Below are 14,267 nucleotides of genomic sequence, written 5' to 3'. Positions count from 1 at the left end.
ACTGCTCACACCATTCACGGACAATGCTGACCACAATTCATTTCCCATCACTCTATTATAGGCTTTTTCTAAATCTACAAACGCGCAATAGACTTTTTTGTTTGGCCAAACAGTTTTCGGCTATGCACCGCAAAGAAAAGACCTGATCCGCACATCCCAACCCCTTTAGAAATCCCGCTTGTACGTCCCATACTTTATCGTCTGTTTCATTCACAACCCTCTCAATCAACACTTTTGCATACAATTTACCGACGACGCTGAGGAGGCTTATACCGCGGTAATTCCTGCAGTCATACCGTGACCTATTTCCCTTGTACAATGGGACGATTACGGCTTTGCACCAGTCTCCCGGTACTTGCCCATTTCGCCAGCACAAATTGAAAAGGCGGTATAGCTGGCTAGCCCCTATGCCATGTCCAGCCTTCAGCATTTCGACGGTAATCCTGTCATACCCTGCAGCTTTACCTAATCTCATACTTTTCATCGCTTTCACTATTTCATCCATGCTTATCTCACTTTCATCACCATTTATACTCTCTTTCATGGAAGGTGCCGTATGTTGTACCTGCACTTTCTCTCTTTCGAAGAAACTTTCAAAATACTCTTTCCATCTCTTTAACACACATTCTTCTCCTTTTATAATTCTCTCATCTTGACTCCTGATTGTATTCAGTTCCGAGGTAGAGGTTTTTCCTCTATCAGTTTTGATGGATTTCCAGAAAAACTTGATGTTTGACCGGAAATCTTCAGTGAGCCTTCTATCAAAATCATCCTTTCGTTCTTCTTTCTTTCTAGACACAACTTCCTTCGCCGCTAATTTCAATCTTTTATGTTTCGTTCTTACTTCCTTTATCTCGTCATCCGTTGCCTTTTGAACTTTTTGGTTAGCTTTTGTCGCTAACCAATCCAACCACGCTTTCTTCTTTTCTTGCACAGCCTTTTGTACATCTTTATTCATCCACACATTATAGTTCTTTCTTCTTTCCTTCTTTTAGCTACTCCGCATACCTCAATAGCAACATTCACGACCCCTTTCTTAAATTTATCCCACAAATCTTCAATCACACCTATCTCTTCTATGCCTTTAAAACTTTCTTTCAATTTCTCTACCTACTCGTCTTTATTTTCCTTTTTTTGTAGGTTTTCCACTTTCACTCTGTCCAAAACACTCGTAGGCTCGGCCTTCGATGTCGCCACCGTTTAAAGAGGCCACGCATTCGGGCTACGACCAGGAAGTGATCTGTGTCGAGGCCTACACCGCGGTGTGCCCGAGTGTCTAGCACTTTCTTCCTCAGTCTTTCATCCACTATTACAAAATCAATTATACTTCTAGACTCACCCTCATCTCTTGTATACAAATGAATCTTTTTGTGGTCAAACATTGAATGGGCCACGCAAAGATTCCATTCCAAGCATAATTCAAGCAGGCTTCTCCCATTGTCATTCACTCTCTCATCCCAAAACGTACCCAGAACTCTTTCATACCCATCACGCTTCACTCCAACCCATCCATTGAATAAGTTTAAGACAAACATAAATAAACAAAGTACTAGTATATAAGTAAACATATATAAGCATTGATAACATGTAAAATAGATCAAATATGGATTTAAGACCTATAGCGAGTAAGACTGAATAAAAACTATGTTAATTGAAATTTTATTTGAATTATTAAATAAAGCTTGAAAGTAGATTTTAAAATTAGGTATACGAACTGTAAATTAGTCTTGCACCTAGTATCAAAATTAGTATTGTAAGTAATTGTAACTATTGTTACCGGTAAGATCTATAAAAATAAACATATTATGGTAATATGTAAACATATATTATATATAAACATATAAAAAATTGTTAAATAGATTAATATAAATTTAAGTCCCTTAGTGTGTAAGATAGAATAAAACTGTATTAATAAAAACGTAGTAAAATTGAAAAAAGTTTGTAGTGGAGATGATGAACATCACCAAGACAAAATTCATATTGTACTAAAACAAAAAGCAAAAATTAACAGCCCTGTAAAACTAAAACCCGAGACTAACTTATTTACCCGAGTTTAATGAAATTAAATAGCCAGTACTGCGGTCACCAACCCGCCTGCCCAGCGTGGTGACTATGGGCAAAACACATGAGTTCACGTTATTTTTGGCGTAAACTTGTGGAGGCCTATGTCCAGCAGTGGACTGTATAGGCTGTAATGAAATAGTAAGTAGCCAAGCAAAAGTAGGCCAAACAGTAATGGGGAACTACCCCGAGTGAGAAAGATATGAATGAAAGAAAGAACAAGTATGCGGCATGAAAGTACGAGAGGCATGAAAGCGAGAACTGGAATGAAAGAGTAAATAGCAGAAAACGCGCTCCGACCACTATATCGGAGGTATAGATTTAAAAAAAAAAACCCATCCATTAAAGTCCCCTAATATCACGATCCGTTCATTTTCTCCGCACTTATTCAAGACATCTCTCATGCTATCCCAAATGTCCTCTCTCTCTCTCTTTCTCTTGTTGGGCTTTTAATGACTCACCTCCGCGCAGCTCTGTCGGTGCATGGACAACAAGGATAAAAAAGTGAGTGAGTCCGATTTTAGCCTGATCCAGAGGAGTTTCGGGCTTACACATTCATATCCCATCACACATTCAACCATTCGAGAGGAAAGAATCACACCAACTCCCTGACAGCCTCGGCTGGTTTCGGGGACTCCCGACCAGTATTTTTTCCAATGTATTATTTATTTATGTTTTTACTTTGAATATTAATTATTATTTTTATGTTATCAATTAATTATTATTATTAATTAAATTTTATTAATTAACTTCTAATAATTAACTACTAATTAACTATTTCCTATTATTTACGACTGCTCCACTGTGTAGAATTGGACTCCCTGCTAGACTGTCCTGATAACTGTATATATACTAAGTGCGCTTAAAAACATTAATAGCGCGATTCAGGGTCAGTTCGCGTAATTTCTTTCAGGCTATCCTGACCTGGACCGGACCGGGTCCTGATCCAGTATGCCTTACCATACTGGATTATATTTTACATCAGGCTATCCTTGTCTGGACCAGACCTGGTCCTGATAGAGCTTGCCGGATCTGGTATGCCTCATTCTATCCTGATCCGGTCCAGACACATAATCTGGTTGAGCCTGACCTTTTTTCTAGTCGGGTAGCGACCCGTCCCAGCTTCGCACGGTTGCAAAAACTATCAGTGTTTCTCTACTATATTATGCATATATTATACACGTGCTGTGTGGCTACGGGTGCTGTGTGGCTACGGCAATAAAGAATTTAGCCACCCCCTCTCTTCCCGTGGGTGTCGTAAGAGGCGACTAAGGGATAACAAGGTTCCACAACCACCTTGGACCTTAAGAAGCCGTCCGATGGCGGGATAACCATCCAACTACTGGCTTTGAAATACACAGGCCGAAGACGGGCAGCAGCGTCTTCGGTGCGACAAAGCCAGAACTGCGGTCACCAACCCGCCTGCCCAGCGTGGTGACTATGGGCAAAACACATGAGTTCACGTTATTTTTGGCGTCAGCTTGTGGAGGCCTATGTCCAGCAGTGGACTGTATAGGCTTTAATGATGATAATGATGATACACATAGTCCTTTCTGGAATCACTATATTTTTAAGAAAACCGCATCAAAATCCGTTGCCTAGTTTTAAAGATCTAAGCATACCGACAGCAGGAAACGACTTTGTTTTATACTATGTACAAAGTGTATCAAACTATGTGACATAACCATTAAATATGTACGTTATCCGAGGTAACTCAGGCTATAAAAAAATCACACTATAACGATAGTAGTTGGAAAATATCAATAATTTATATAGTACTCTTATTAATTAAGCTAAATAAAAGTTTCATTATACTATTTTAAAGAAAATAAAATAAGTTGTAATAAATAATCATACTGAGAACACTAAAATTAAAAAAAAAATATGTCTAAGTTTTTCGTTTACACATCAGAAAGTTACGTCAAACACTGACCGCTTTCATATCTTTGAACGGCAGGCTAATGTGTTGACCGAGATAGCCATCAACGTTTTAGTTACTTAGGTTCAATAAGACAGAAAGACACTTCTTTACTTTTATAGAACATTCATCATTTCTTTTACGTCCTTTTTTATAAATGCGGTATAAACCTACCTTAAAGTACCTATTTGGAAATTTATGAACAAAGGACAATATCATATTTGTCGATTCTTTCGAGAAAAGTGAACACGTAGCTGTTATAATCGTAGATATATGCAAATACAGCCATGGAGAGTAAAAAATATCATCAATTTTCATAAAAAAAACAGTGTTTTTTAGACCAAACGACTGAAATAAAACTTACGAAACGTAACTCTATCTCTTTCTACTTCACTAACTTATATCTCCCTCTCAACTTCCATTCGCCTCGCCCGATCACACTTTTCGTAACGCTCTCGTCACGTGCGTGCAGAAATTCAAAATGTAACTGTAAATAACTTCAAAATGTACAATCTAACACTGATAGCCCTGAAGTATATCTTTTTAATGACATCACGGCCGAAAATGCCAATCCTTCGTAATCCTTTTGAAGATATCGTACCAGAAAAGCCTAATACTATTTACTGCGGTTGGATTTGAGTTGGAAGCTCGAGATTTGGTTGTCTTTTTCGAATAACGACAGATCAAGGTTGACAGTTCGAGTCGTATTTTTTAGTAAATCTACTCGAAAAAACGAACAACCAGAAAAAGTATATATATTATATCAAACAATAAAAAAAAGTAACTATTATATCAATCACGGTTAAAAATATGGAAATATGAAAAATAATTATTTGTAATTAAAAAAAAGTGCGTGCGTACAAAGTCATCACACACACATGTCAGAAGAGAAACTTCTTTGTAAAACTAATTTTTAAGTCTCATTTATATTTATACAAATCTAAATCTTTAGATTTCCGTTCCAGTGCCATCGACAAATAACCACTAATTATTAGAAATAAAAATATAATGGTCATCTGTGTTGCAGGATCGATGGCCGTTGGAACAGATGGAGTGTGGATCAAATCAGTACACCCAGTTAAAAGATTATGCTTATGAGTAAACAAACTAAAACAAAATTAAATTGAATTGAGAACCACCTCCATTTTTTTTAAACCGGTAAAAGAAGCTTTAAATCTGCATCAATGTTTTAATTGGATTACAGTTCAATATCATTAAAAATGGTAAAGTGTATTGTAAACAAAGCGCTTAGAATTACAAGACCTGGCTGCACTAATCAGTTGTGATAGTCGTTACTTATCATCATCGATTTTTTTATAATTTGTTTTCTATGTTAATCTATTTTTTACCAATTTACTTAATAAAATAAGTAAACAATAAAATGAAAGAAGAAATAATTGAAGCCAGAATGGTAAAACCGCCACATAAACTGACTAATATTAAGATATAAAACGAAGTTCCTTCGGATAGTATAGAAGCAACACAATTTGAAAAAAAAATGTTGAATTTTATATATACTTTCTAGTTCTTGATTTTCTTTTTAATTTTGTTGATTGGTTTTTAATTAAGTACATAAAAGTATTTTTAATTTAGTATTTTAGAAAATAACAAATACCGTAAAATAAAATAAATCAAATCAAATAATAATAATAAATCAAACTATTAAGTGAAATAAAAAAACATATGGCTTTATTTATTTTTGTCGACAGTATAAAATTACATAAATAATTAAAAAAAAGTGTGACTGATATTACGCCACTTCCGTTATATATTTTTCTTACGGTTTTAGTATTACACTTTTTTCAGTTCGCTCGCCCAGCCAAATTTCAAGCCTGCCGTAAGGAACTTCGTTCCAATACTAATTTTCGAAGTAGATACTTTGAAACTGTTGTTAAAACAGTTTGGACTTTTTTTGCGACTTTGTAACATAGCTGAAAATTTTTCTTAAAAATATGCATAAAACATAAGGAAATCTATGAATCAGTGCAATAAAAATGTAAAAGTCGCTTTTGTGATTTCATTACATTATAACACTACACAGTGTTTATTATAACGCATTATTATGCATTATTGCGTATTCCTTCGTTCTTTAAAATATCACGTATTACCTATTTTGAACCTCGTTAATAAAAATATATCGTTTGAAAAATGCTGCATGAAAAAAAAATAACGTAATGTTTTGATTATTTATAGTAAACCAACTCCGTAGTAGCGAATGTGCATTGTTTACTTTATTATAATTTCACTTCTGATGAGTTTAAATATCAATTATATAAAATCAATAACCAATACAAGGCCTATATGAGAAAACCAAAAATAGTGGTTAATCCTTAATATTTAAGAAATGAATCTTGGCTCATTAGGTGAAAACACCTAGGAGTTAGTTTCGCTTATAGAGTCTTGTTGTATAGTATAGGTATGAAATAATGAGGTCAAGCTTGTTATCTTGGAGTAATTCAGTTTATCCAACAGCATTTCACGTATAACACAATCAAATGCGTTCAAAAACAGTCACAAAGCAGCCTGATAGCATTCTGAAGTTTTCCCAGGCATTCACATTTTTTTTTAAATAGTTAGGTTCTATCACATTTATTAATGAGATTGTGTCTAAGGAAAATCCATATTGCTTCGAATGAAAAACATTGTTTAGGTGAGTAGAGCAGTAATTGATTCAAAATATTTAAATAAAAGAAATTATGAGAAGCGATTTTATTTTTCTATTTTTCATGAAACGAAACAGAACATTTAATTTAAATATAAACAGAAAAGATTCGGATACAACAGATGAATTAAAAATAATACATACAAATATTTTCATACATGAACTCCAACTCACTACTTAATTATATTTTAACAGCTGTCAATAAAGGTGACTTAAATTTGTTAATGCAAATTTACATTTGATGCAAGAGGCGTATAATATTTTCTCCTGTCTACTTGACAAAGATACGTTGATAATAATCAAATCCATTTTCTTACTTAAATTTCAAATATATCGGTCTAAGATCCGAACCTAAGTCGATCTTCAATGAGCTGATAATAGAATGAAACATACTTTATAATAAATTTAGTACGAGTATCACTACATAGTATAAAACAAAGTCGCTTTCTCTGTCCCTATATCCCTATGTCCCTAATGTCCCTATGTATGCTTAAATCTTTAAAACCACGCAACGATTTTGATGCGGTTTTTTTTAATAGATAGAGTGATCGAAGAGGAAGGTTTATATGTATAAAAACATCCATTAAATAGTGGAGAAATATTGTTATTTTTGAGGTTTCTAATGTGATGTCGTAAATAATTACATTTTTTTTGCTTACATTGCAAACGCAGGCTGAATCCTACGAGATTTATCAAAATAATGTACTAAGTATTGTACACATTGAAAAGGTCTACATAAAACTCCGCTATGGTATATGTCTATCTCTTATGGATATCCCACAATATCATTTTTTTGTCATTTACTTTTTATGACAAATAATGGCTAATTTTCGAAGCGATTTTAACCAAAACAGCATTAATCCTTATCTAATTAAATACCTTAAATACATTGTTGATTTAATATAGATCTATAATGCCCTTTACAGCATATAATTTAAATGAGTATTTTCGAAGATATTACAGATTTAAAAATTGCGGGACGTAGAGTTTGCAGCGGTGCCGGCCAGGGCGGCGGGAGCGTGCCTACAAGTATAGTATAAAAAGTAAATAAGTAAAAATGTAGTGTATGAATTTAGATATTCCAAAGATAACAAGAAATTTTCATGGTTTAGGAAAAGAAGAATCGTTTTACTCTAAAGTTAACGCGTGCGGGCCACGGGCAGTAATGAATAAATCAAAACTACCGGATCGATTTTAATCATTTTTTCAGTGAATGACATATATTTTATATCCGTGCGAAGCCGGAGCGGGCCGCTAGTATTAGATAAAGAATTAGCCGTGTGGTGTCGGCAACATAGAATAGCACCACCCCCTTTCTTCCCGTGGGGGTCGTAAAAGGCGACCGAGGGATAAACCTGGCTCAAAATCATCAGGGTCCTGGAGAAGGAAAACTTCATTTAAACCCGGAATGGGTTCTCCCTCAAACATTCGTGGCATAGCTCTAAAATGCGAAAGACTCCTCCAGCCGATCTGGCTCCACACGTATCGACTCGTCGTTCTTGTAGTAGCCAGTGAGGTCGTAAGAATGGCTGAGAGCTTAGGCAACACTGCGTTTTCCTGAAGAGTGTCCTAGGCGACACAGTGTCTGTGGCTAATGATAATGATGATATTAGATATAGATCTACTCAGATCATAGACAGTATGTTTAACAACAATTTCTTTCGTTTTATAAATGTAAAAACTATAAAAGTCAAGAAATTTAAAAACAAAACTCTACAAATAATTTTCACTCTCGCTGACATATTATTACTCCAAGTTTTTACCAACGTTCTGTAAACGAAATTTGTAGAAAATAAAGTTATACTCTACATTTGGCAAAGGCAATTATTTAAAATAAGATTGTCAAAAACGATATTTTTATCTACATTTTATCCCGTCCATCACGAATTCATGACAAATCAAAAAGGCAAATGATAAAAACCTTACTTTATCTTATATATAAAAATGAATCGCAAAATGTGTTAGAAGCGCAAAACTCGAGAACGGTTGGACCGATTTCGCTAATTCTTTTTTTAAAATGTTCCTTGAAGTACGAGGATGGTTCTTACGAAGAGAAAAATTCTAAAAAAAAAAAAAATTTAAATTTCCTGAAAAAGTCTAAAAACAACACTTTTCTATACTCTCATACAAAAGATTTGTGATAATACTTAAAATTCACTGTTAGGCGATACGAAGTTCGCCGGGTCAGCTAGTTATAAATAAAAATACATTCAAAAATTTTCATTTTCATCTTTTTACAAAATCAGACTGCTTGGATAATTTTTTAAGTATCTACAGTGTTTCTTTTATAACGTCGTTAGGGATTTTGAAGAGCTATTAAAAACGCATAATTTACAAAAGTATCATTAGTAAGCATTTTTAGTTACGCTACCATTACGCTACTTACTCAGTATGTGTCAAAATTAATACAGATTAACAATTATAACTTTTAGGCCTGATTTAGACGCCGCGTTGGCGCAACGGTTACACCACTGGTTTGCTGTTGTTGCGCTTGCGGTTGCGGTTTCTATTCCCACACATGACACACTGGGTGATCTGGGTGTTTGTTCAGTCTTTGTGGGTCTCCCCACCGTGCCTCGGAGAGCACGTTAAGCCGGCGGTCCCGGTTGTTATCATATACACCTGATAGTGATCGTTATTCATAGTAGGAAATATATTTGCCAACCCGCATTGGAAAAGCGTGGTGGATTAAGTTCTGATCATTCTCCTGCATGGGGATAGAGGCCTATGTCATCGACGCGAATACATAAAGTTACATGAATCGTGGTCGAAACGAGATTAAAGCGTTGCTGTAATGGAAGTCTATGCGTCGGTACTACTACTACGCAGAGTCCCGGCAAAATACAATAATAAAGCCCCTTTTTGTTATGGTTATTTCCTTTTTGCATAGAGAAGTCTATGAATTCGTAACAAAACTATTTTTTCGAAAAAAAAAATTAAAATTTCATTTTTCAATCGCTTTGCAAACCAAAGTTTCATATTGAGTTTTGTAGTTTTCTCGTACCTAATCTTTATTTTTTTTAATGTTGTTTTTCATTTCCTTAAGTAAGTACTTCTTGCACTGTTTGCCTTGCTATACAAAGCATTTACTCATGACCATGGGTTGACTGTAAGAAATCTCTTTCAGAGATAAGTCCACCTTTGCCATAAACCTTATTATTATGTTGTTTCTACATGTATTTTATGAGTGCAATAAAGTATAAAGTGTCTTTCAGAATAAGTAGTACGTAGAGATAAAATCATAGCTCTTTCCATCGACCGCTGAGTGACACTAAGCTATTACAGAAGTCTCATATTTAGATGTCTTTGAGCCAAAAGTCAAGAAATGTTAACAAAAAAAAATAATATTATAATAATTAAAGAAGAAATGTTTAAACTCACGACAAGTCTACACAACACTGAAGCCTGGTTCAAATGAGTGTCGGTATGTAACGCTGAATGTTTATAATGTCTTCTATGTCGACAGCACACTTTTAATGCCAAGTGCTTTTAAGAGAGCGGGTTATATTAAGCACGGACTCTTAGCCACAATTTAATTTTACAAAATGTAAGAATTAGAAACTGTTTAACTATTTTACTGCGTATCTTATATAAATAAAAATGAATATTGCTAAGCGCATAACTCGAGAATGGCTCGACCAATTCGGCAAATTTATTTTTTTGTATGTTCCTTAAGGACCACGGAAGGTTTTAATACTAAGAAAAAAAACTTTTTTATACTATTACCTTTTGGTAAAACAAAGTCTGTCCGGGCCCTAGAATTAAATATATTTCTAAGAAAAGTTAATATTACAAATACAATGTTCAAGACTTGTGACTAAATTTATAATAAAATAATAAATATGAAGGGTAAATTTTCTGCGGTTTTGTTATTTGCTAGTAATGTTTGATGTTCTCAATATCAATCTGATTGATACATTTCTATATAAACTACTATATTTAGGTACGACAAGTATAGATGTAATAGTTTTGAAGTTATATTTCTTTTGGCGCATTAGAGAAAAATTATGAGAGTAAATTTTTACAATGCGCGCGCACACCGTCACGAAAAAAACCGACACCTTGAAGTTAGCTAGTCAACGAAGAAGAAGTTAGCAACGTGAAGTTAATAGACAATAAAGTATAACTTCTTACGTGCGTACATAAATACACACACACTTTTTTTTATAAATACACAAACAGGAAAAAAATATATATCCATCATTACAACACAAGTTGCGTAATTACATGTTAGTAATAAAATAAGTTAAACATTTTTGAATATCATTCGGGGTTCGAACCCGCGTCTCCGACTGACCGTGTCGTTCGAACCCCGCTGGAGCGGTCAATTTTTGATATGATATTCAAAAATGTTTAGAATTCCTAATGTGTGGGTAACACAAAAATAAAATCGTACATATTAAAATAAGTTAAGTTATGTGCTTTGAAGATATTTAGGAAAAAAATTTTGAGTGTGCTACATTAATCGACACTAATATCAAAAATGATCCAAAGCTATTTGAATTAAATGTCTGTCGTAGCTTTGGCTACGACACTAAATACTGTTTTTGTCTTGAAATTCACGCACGTAGTTTTTTCACAAGATTTTTCGGAAAAGATGAGGAAGTTCAAAATGTGCCCTAGTTGTAACGGGTAGACTAATTTTACTAGTATTTTTATTAGAACACCCTAATTTTATAAAGATTGTCCAATTAATATTTAGAGGTATTTGTTTTGTTACTTCAGAAAGTACAGAAAAAATTAAAACCTGAATTAAATGTACATACAATTAATTATAAGAACGGATAGATTATATTGTAAAGCATTATATATATGTATAAAAATAGTTTTATTGGTTAAAATTTAAGATTTACTACAGAACTCAGGAAATCATTCGAGCTAGAATTAAAAAAAAAATACTAAAAAATATATTTAATCCTTCAAACTTATTAATCCTTTGAGTCTCAATGCACGCAACAGTAGTTTTTAATACGGGATATTCAAAAGGTTGTTGAAGACCACATAAGAAAAAAGAGAGTAGTATGTCCTCGCTCATGCCCTCTAGATGTTGCTTTTATGAGTAGGTAGATGAAGAAAACGTTAAGCGTGGGTTCACTATGACTGATTAAAAATATACACATTTTTGATATTTCTAAATGTCAACGTTGTACCAACCAACTCATTTTACAATAGAAAAATTAGTTCAAAGAAGAATTATAAACTTTACTCCCTTGTTCTGATACGAATACACAGAATTTGATTTTGCCTGATTCGGATGTTATTTTTTTGACAAGGTTACTTTTCGCTCAGTGGGGTACATATTTACATACTACTGAAATTCTATTTTTATTGATATTCACTGTACTTATATATATATATATATATATATATATATATATATATATATATATATATATATATATATATATATATATACTATAAGTAATTTGATTTTAATTAGATTGAATCATTTATGTTATACATATTATCACCTTATATAAAAAAAATCAAATGAACATACGACTTAATTAAGTAATAAATATATTTTTAAATGCATCAAAATGTGGTGGGAAGAAATTGACTATACTTTGCATTAATAATAGTTTAATTTCTATTTTGGAAAGCAAAGTTTGTAGTAAAAGAAGAGTTGAGTCATGCAGGCTAGAATAGAGCACAAAAGTTGTTGGGTCGGTCGATCGTTGCGGAGTCACGACCATTAAATATTCGCTCCGACCAACCTTTTGCCACAAATGGAAAAATATATATATAGTACCGGTAATTCGTATATAGACAACTTAGTTCTATTACCTTTGATTGTTAACTACTTATAGACAATATTAGACCAGTGCAGGTAGCTTTTGAGACAAAAAAAAAAATTATAGTAGGATGTAACCCATTTTAAAAGAGAAATAACAACAAAAATGAAAGGAAAAATAAATTACGGGCGATCTGAGGTGTGTGTGTTTAGGGGTAAAAAACGGTTTATCTCGATTTCGGTCCTATGGAAAAAAACACCGGCACACAAAAAAAATGAAGTGGAATGTGCATTTGACCGGACCTACTTACGGGTACGTATTTTGGTCCGCTGAATCCGAATTTGAGGTCAGTTTGATCTGTACACCCTCAGAATTTCGAGGCAACTTAAAAAAACCGTAAAAATGATGAAAATCGACAGTTTTAATGATGTAAAAAAATTTTTAGAACTAAACTAAGAGTGATTTTTGTGTATTTCGATCCGCTGAATATGTGTCGAAACTTTATTGAGACCATGGGCCGCTTTAAATGCAAAAAAATCGCACAAAACCCTCGAAAATTCCAAAAAAAGTATTTTTTTTTTGCTTTTTCACTTTTGTTTTTGACTTTTGAAGGCTTAATTGCTTGTGCCTGTAACCAGGGCACCTCCACGTGGTGACGGTGGGCAACAGAACCATCTGGCAGAGTCCCTGGGTAAACGGCGTGTGTGCCGTCATGGCAGGTACAAGTGATAAGTACTTTACGATGCAGGGAGTCGGAACCCCAGTATCGGCGTCTGGTCAGAGTGAGAAAGCAGGCTCGCAGGCGTCGTCATCAAGCGACTGCAGCTCTTTAGAAGTGGGCAACTTGGCTACTGGAGAGTATACTATTACAAGAAGTAATTCTCATCTGTGTAATAAAAATCCTGATTCATTTTGTTACATTTGTGGCGAATTCAATTTGGAAAGGAATCGAAGATCGTTATCTGATAAGATCAAACAAATTTATGAAGAATGTTTTGGTCTCCAAATTACTAATTTGGATTCAACGTGGGTTCCACATACGATTTGTAGTCGATGTAACATGATGTTAACCCGGTGGGAAAAAAACAAGAAACAGGAAAACTTGAAATTCACAATACCAGTTTTTTAAGTTTTCTCGAAATTCTGAGGGTGTACAGGTCAAACTGACCTCAAATCCGGATTCAGCGGACCAAAATACGTACCCGTAAGTAGGTCCGGTCAAATGCACATTCCACTTCATTTTTTTTGTGTGCCGGTGAAATCAATAGCAAAGTTGTAAGTACTAAAAAGATCCTAAAAATCCATGTGAAAAATTCAAAAAACCAAGTTTTTGATTTTTTATTTTTATATTATATATAAATGTGTTAAATTTATTTCAAATTAACTTTGTTGAGAATGATAAAAATGTAATCAATATTATAATACTAATGTAATGCTATTAATATGTTTAATATCTTTTAATTATTAATTTTTCTATTAATTCATATACTTATATAAATTAATATACCTTTTTACTCAAATAAAAATAAATGTAATCCATTATTTTTATTTTTTTTTGCCGGTGGGCGTGTAGTGTGTAAGTAAATGTTATATAGAAGTTATATGTAGTAGTAGCGTAATAGTGCCTTAATAAGTACTTATATAATAATGTGTAACGTTTGAGATGGAGGTCAGTAATAAATCAGATTAGAATAGATCCAGTCGTTTTCATATCTTCGATGACATAACCTTACACTCCCCAAGTTCACGCCAAACATCCCATTTTTCCGCAATCCTCATCCAGCCTACACCGGCAATCTTACATAGATCGTCGTTCCAACGGGCCGGATGACGTCCCACACTGCGTTTGCCAAGACGCGGTCTCCACTCCAGGACCCGTCTGCTCCAACGA

Source organism: Melitaea cinxia, chromosome 5 (assembly GCF_905220565.1).
Source record: "Melitaea cinxia chromosome 5, ilMelCinx1.1, whole genome shotgun sequence".
Taxonomy (NCBI): Eukaryota; Metazoa; Arthropoda; class Insecta; order Lepidoptera; family Nymphalidae; genus Melitaea; species Melitaea cinxia.
Note: the sequence above shows the minus strand (reverse complement) of the source record.